Source organism: Adiantum capillus-veneris, chromosome 23, assembly GCF_014529385.1.
Source record: "Adiantum capillus-veneris isolate H3 chromosome 23, ASM1452938v2, whole genome shotgun sequence".
Lineage (NCBI taxonomy): Eukaryota > Viridiplantae > Streptophyta > Polypodiopsida > Polypodiales > Pteridaceae > Adiantum > Adiantum capillus-veneris.
The window spans coordinates 12,717,761-12,724,879 of NC_140953.1; the positions used below are offsets into that span (position 1 = coordinate 12,717,761).

Genomic DNA, 7,119 nt, shown 5'->3' on the forward strand with positions numbered 1-7,119 from the left:
GCTAACACCAGTCTAGTATAGCAATATCCATTACCAGTAGTAGTAGTACCAATACCATTACTACCAATACCAGCACTTTGTGTGTGTGTGTGTGTGTGTGTGTGTGTTACATGTGCACCTTGCTCGAGTTTATCATTCGCTAGAGGTAAATTTTGCTTGGTGCTTGGTAAGACTCTCCAAGGTGTGTTTCGTGAATGTGAAGTGGTAGATCCAAGTGAAGCAATTTCAGATTTTTGATGAATTGTCATTGGTGGATACAATGGGAGAATTGGATGCAATTATGCAATCCAGTGATCATGCTAGAGTTGACAATTAATTCACTTGACATGTATGATTTCTTTTGGAGTTTAAAGAAGGTATGGATGCAGAAGAAATCCATCTTAATTCTAAGTACAATACAATGGCAAAGAAGAAGTATAGGTTAAGGCTAAGTACAATATAGCCTGGCAAAGAAGGTCACGCTTGTGGCTATTCCATTTCCAAAAGAGAGTAACATAGTTATGGAGAATGCTTCTCAGCAACCTACTCTCCAAGGAATACGTAAGATTGGGCATTCATTTACTAAAGAAACTCTATAGGTATTGAAGGTAGGTGATGCATATTTTTTGAATCAAGAAGAAATGGGATACTTTTGAGAAAAGGTTGCAAAAAACATAGGAAAGATTTTTCTTTCTAGTCAAGTAAGATTGGATGTATGGATTGTAATGTGGTGGCTCCAATGGTAATATTCACTATTCCACATTTGCCTTTGAATTTGCAGCCTATCCTTGTTCCAAAAGCTCATCTTCCCGGGATGGTTGATCTGCTCAATGAAAAGATTAAGATGGTCATTTTTGAACCCTCTTATGCCCCTTAAATGGAACAAAAAGGCTTATATTGGATATGCAACTAGTGAACAAGGTGAACATTAGAAACGTAGGGACATGTTTAGTGGTTGACGAAGTTGCACAGGCTTTTGCAAGTAGAGCTATCTATTCCATGGAAGATTTGTACTCAGGTTATGATCACTTTCAATTGGTTATGGAAATTCAAGACTTGACAACCATGTGTGCACCATTGGGATTAGTAAGAACGTGCACATTGCCACATGGGTGTAGCTAATTCAATTGCTCACATGATGAGAACAAAGTAAACAAAGTACTATGGGATTTCATCCCTCAAATTACTATGCCTTTTATTGATGATGTGCTGATAAATGAGTGTGCAAAGGATGAGAAATATATGGCCAAATACAAGAGGGTATGAAGGTAATTTGTGGCTAACCGTATTGTTGACTATGATAGGGTATTATCCAAGCTTGAAGAAGTCAACCTTACACTTTCAAGTCAAACCTCTATGTTTGGGGTAACAAAAGTTTTGATTGTGGGACTTATGTGGACCATTTGGTATAAGTCTAAGCCCTGATAAGGTGGATTCTCTTCAAAGGATGAAGGAAACATACACTTTACTTACAAAAGTACACAGGTCCTCTGGTGCATGTGCCTTTTATTTGATATGGTTGTCCCATTTTTTTCATGTTGTAGAGGTCTTATACCAATTTCTCAAAAATTGGATTTCTTTTTTTCAAAATAAGAACACTTAAAGGCTGTTCAAAAACTGAAGAGAATGTTGCAAAATGCTCCTACATCAAAGAAAGCAACACATGAAACCAATTATTCTTTTTTTTCAAAATAAGAACACTTAAAGGCTGTTCAAAAACTGAAGAGAATGTTGCAAAAGGCTCCTACATTAAAGAAAGCAGACTACAAACACATGAAGCCAATTATTATGATGGTTGACATGAGTCCTATAGATATTAGGTGGGCTATTGGACATGATGATGTGCAAGGAAAAAGGAATTCTATTAGATTTGGTGCTATGATGTTAATTGTTTGGCAAAAATCATATTTGCAGATAAAAACAAAACTTTGGGGTGTGCAACCGCCCTAAGGTGTGACAAAGAGTACTTCATTAGTACTTCTATGACTATAGAAACAAATTCTTACCATTACTAAGAATGAGAACAACTTGCTCTACACCAAACATAGCTATGCTACAATGAAAATCTTGAGTTCCATCATATTGCAAGTAAGGATAATCCAACAACTGATATGTTATCCAGGGCTAGGTTTAAGGACAAAGAAAGTATGCTTTTCAAAAGTGAAGATGTGGGCTTTACGTTCTTTACTTCTTCATAATTGCATGCACGCTGTAAAAGTATGGTTGTAGAGGAAACGTACGAAGGTGAATGGCCGTTGATTGAGAAAACTTGGGTACCCTAAAGAAGCAAGAAAATTGGAGCAATCAACAATTTAGACGCATCCCCAAGAAGGCTTATGGGCATTTCCTTCAGGATGGTTTCCTATGGAAGCATCCAAAGAAGCAAAGGGGAACTCCTCAGTGGGTGGGTTGCAATAGGGCAACAGAGCTACATGTACTTAAAGAATTCAAGAGTCACTATGGGTAGGTCACAGGGGTGTCTGGGCCATTTTTGCCAAAATTAAAGATCGTTATTGGTGGACAAATGTGGTGCAATTTGTTGAAACTTGTGATGTATGCCAAATGTACTCAAATTTAAAACATTGTGATGGATTCATTTTGACATATATGGAAAATGAGGTACATTGTGCTTACCAAAGAAGATTTGACAAACTAGGTTGAAGGGAGGGCTTGTTGGCGGTCGTAGCAAAGTGCACAACCCATCGACAGAATGTCAATCCGGTGGATGGGAACCTGACTAGTGCATGGAGGCATGGATGCACCTAGTGTGATGGAATGAGGACTCAAGGGAGAGGGGAAAAGCAAGAGAGGCAAAGAGGGAAAGCCGAAAGAACCATATCTACACACACACACACAATCTCTATCTACACTCTAACTCTCTAATCATGTAGACAATGATGCTACTCTCACTCTAATCTCAAGCATACACACTCTAATCACGCATTGAGCACACACATGGAATTCTAATTAGAGTAGTGTATGCAATCCACTTACACACACACTCTAATCTAGTGCACACATGAAGCAAGAATGCTAAAACAAGAGGGAAACTAGAGAGAGAAGAAAAGATTAGCACTAATCATGCATCATTAACACACATAACTTGAAAGAAAACAACAAGTAGAGAGAACTTAGCTTGCATTGCATTCAATGATGGCTTGTTACCACCAAGCAACCACCTTTTATGTAGCCATGGCCGGGGCTCGTTGGAACCGCTAGCAGTGTATTATGTTATTGGCAGTGCTTGTCAGTCAGGTAGGAATGGTTAAGAGTGATTGCCAATGAGAGGTGCACTCTAAAACTGGAACCTATAATGTTTGGGTAAGATTGGCTAAGTGTGGGCACCTAAATGTGAATGGGCAAGCCCATATAAAAGTCAATCTAAACCTAAAATAGGGCATTCTCTCATTTGTGCAACGCAAGAAGAGTGCTCTTGCTCCATCTCCTTCTCCGTCTCCTTTGTGTACTAGTGTGTGTGTGTGTCATGTGCTTGAGAGAGAGAGAGAGAGAGAGAGAGAGAGAGAGAGAGAGAGAGAGAGAGAGAGAGAGAGAGAGAGAGAGAGAGTGATCAAGCATTGTGACAACACGACGGCGGTGAGGAGGTTGAGTGCGGCGTAGCGGCAACTCCCTCTTCTTCGCGGCGAGGAATCCTCCACGACAACAAGCATAGAGGGGTAAGTGACACACCATTGTCATCTTTGAGCTTACCAGTTTAGGCTAGTTGCGTGCTTGGAGCCATCTGTAGCTCGCACACAGTGTTAGGCAAGTCCCTTGCTTCGATACGTGCGGCAGAAGCCCACATTTTTGGTGTCGTTGCCGGGGAATCGCCCCACACTAAGCTCAAGAGGCACTCTTCTGTGAGTGTTTGTGTTAGGAAGGAAGAGGAAGAAGAAGAAGTTATTTTCTGTAAGTTTTTATTCCCTGCATAATGTCTGTTTTCTGCCAATGTCTGTTTGCACATAATCTTTTGCACAGTTAGTAGTTAGTGTGCTAGTAGTGAATGAGTAAGTAGATAAGACAGTTAGCTTGTTTCCTGCCAATGTTTGCTTTTACACAGTTTTTTTAATTTGCACAATTAGTAGTTAGTGTGTTAGCTAGTGAAAGAGTAAGCAGTTAGCACAGTAGGTAGCTTCTCTGTCAATTAGTAGTCAGCAAAGTAGTTAGTAGAGTAGTTAAGCTTAAATAGCAGAGTAGTTAGCTGTAGAGGAGATCAGGTTAGGTTAGTTAGGAGAGTAGGTAAAGGTTTACGGTGTGTGTGGCCCGAAAAGGCCACTAAAACTACACGACCGTCCGCATATTTTAAAAAATAAAAATAAATAAAAAACACTCGGGATATTGGGGACCAAAAAGAAATTTGGGAATTAAAATAAAAAATTTATTATCCTAAAAGGAAGGGATTGGGATCATCGGGATCGGGATCATTCCCCGAGCCCAGGCCCAAGCCTCAGTCCTCAGTCTTATGATATACTACTTACACTACCTTATATATAAAGACTAGGATCTCAAGTGAAGGGAGGGCATGTGGGACAAGTTCCTCAAGTACTCCACCATCACCTTCACACTCACCCTTTGGACTTACTAATTCTAGTCCTCTCCCCACCTAGCAAAAGACTAGTTTTAGGATTCTAAGGGCTGTACGTAACCAAATTGAGGGCTGTAAAGCACGCCACATTGGTTCAGCTGAAAATGGTCGACCTATGGAAGTGCAAGAAGCCTAGACATGGCAGTTTGCAGGCAAATGGCAAGGACCTTGAGCAGGTATTTGATGCAGCTGGGAGAGGTATACCAAGGTGGAGCACTTGCTAGTGGAAGCTGTCAGTGTTTCTTCCTATGACAGGTGGCATGGGCAAATTTTTATATCACAAGCTTGGGAATGAGACCAGGGATGCTGGATGCAAATGACAAAGAGTTTATGATATGGGATCTGGAGCGAAATGTCTGCGGGAGACTCTACTTGCCAGGATGTGTATGCCAAATGTGGCCCTTTGTAGGTCAAGTATTGTTTTTTTGAGCTTTGCTAGTAGTCAAAAGCAGCTATGGTATGTACGATCACAAAATGGATGGTCAAGATCAGCAGGTGTAGGGTTTTTCATGTGCTTGAGGATATGTATTCTCTGTTTGTCAATCAAGTCCTCGGGCAAGTGAGAATCCCTTTGATGTTGTCGACGTTCGTGACGGTTGGCGCTTCTACTGGCGGGTATCTTGACACCTCGGAGCTACTTTTATACTCTTTTGTGGCTATCAAACCTTGGTATAGGAGCATGCGCCCTTGTGGTATGGTATGAAGGGCCCTTCTCACTATGGCGGAGTGTCGATTGCCTTCGATGGGAATGCCCCACAGAAGGGGAATTGTTTTTTTTGGAAGGCTTTAATTTTTAAAGCCATGCAACTATCAGGAGGTAGCACTGTCAAGGCTTTAGTCGCCTAGAATAGAAGGGGAGGCACTCGACTGCACGAGGAGGGAAGGTTGTGCCAGATGGGGTGATTGCCAAGTGCGTGGACAGAGGGCCTCAAGGGCTCGAAGAAAAGGGGATGGGCGTGTGTCGAACTGCATGACCATTAGAGGCCATGTGCAGGTGACGAGGGAAGCCAAGGAACAAGGTGGGGGGCTGCAAAGGCCACAAGGGGCTACCATAGGGGAGGTTGGCTTGGGGTGAAAGCGTCATCAGTAGGAGGAGGGAGAGCATCCTAGGTGGCAGCCAGTCACGTGGAAGAGACAAGAGCAAGGTCGCCAAGTCGAAGCTAGGGAGCCGGCTTGTGCAGGAGCAAGGGAACAGGGCTGCATGGGCATGAAACCGAGGAGGTGGCATAGCTTAGAGGGAAATCGGGTTGCTGCAGAGGGCTGAGGTATGCAGAAGGGAAGGTAAGCCAAGGGGAAAGCAACTGGGCCGAGGGGTTGAAGGCCACCAAGGGCTGTGGGAGAGGAAAAGGAGGGTGGAGGGCCGCAAGCTGGACAGAGAGGTGGTGGTGTCGTGGGGCACGTCAGTGAGGAGCACCAAGGGTGGTCAGGAGGACTGCCAGGGATAGGGGTTATAGAGGGCAAGAGCTAGGGGAGAAGGGAGAGGAGCCATCAAAGGGCTGGTCAAGCAGTGAGAACACCCAAGGGAGGTCGCCATCAGAGGTGGAAATTGCCAAGGAGGAGAGCTGCAAGCTCAAGGGAAGAGGCCGCTATTGGCTTGTGAAATAGGAGAGAAGGTCGCCAAGGGGAAGCCTCCATCATTGTATGAGAAATGTTTTTTGTTTTGTGCTATGGATAAATGAGTTCACAATTCGGGGGGTTTATTTTCCGTGTTGAATTTGCCATCAATCACTTCGTCTATCCCGTCTTGTGCCCTAGTACGCGCATGACAGTGTTGGCTCCGAGTTTTGTGTATGTGTGTGTGCAGAGAGGGAGGGAGAGAATGATTGGGTGAGCTATTTTGTGTGTGGTCAAGGCGTGTGTCGCCTCCCGGTGTGAGTGCATTTATAGATTGGGGAGCTGTAGGCATCCAATGGTGTCGGGATATGATGGTTTGTTGACGGGTTTATTGTACTGAAGTGATCATGTGTGAGTGTGGGTGGTCGAGATTGCTCATAGGGGAGTCCATGGTGTGAAGGTTGGCAGATAGTGTGTGTGTATGTGATTCTATGTGGTTAGGGGTGCCGGATATTTCCCTGGGCTATAGAGAGGCAGTGTAGAGTGTGCCGGGTGTTGTTCCCATTTTCTCCTTTCCATCAGTGGTGCCCCCACTGAGGATCTACTGATTGCTCCTCAATGAAGTTTTAAAGCCTGAAGATGATGCATGATATTGACTTGGTGCTTACTGGAGAAGAAGAGGCTGCATATTGGTTTTTCGATCGGGAGCTATGCCTGTTGTAGTTGAGAATTTGTGGACATGAAGCCAAATTGAAGGCCCCACCATTCGTTCTACAAGGACGAGCCAAAGCATGGTTTGAAGGATTGAAGGTTGCGGATCGTCAGTCGCTGAGCAAGATTCGCAAACAGTTTGTTGAAGCTTTTGAGAAGCGGGTTTCTCCATCGGACTTGGGTGAGCAATTGAGCAAGCTAAAGCAGGATGTAACTGAAGATTTTTCTTTGTTTTTGGGTAAATTTGAGTCTATTTGGGAGAGACTAGTTGCTGTTACATGTGTGCGAAATGG

At 43.5% G+C, this 7,119-nt stretch overlaps 2 pseudogenes; both read right to left on the reverse strand.

The window, feature by feature from the left end:
• Positions 1 to 4,674: 4,674 nt before the first annotated feature.
• LOC147427431 (uncharacterized) lies at positions 4,675 to 5,242 on the reverse strand (annotated as a pseudogene).
• An 852-nt stretch (positions 5,243 to 6,094) lies between these two features.
• Positions 6,095 to 6,694, reverse strand: LOC147427432 (uncharacterized; annotated as a pseudogene).
• Positions 6,695 to 7,119: the final 425 nt, after the last annotated feature.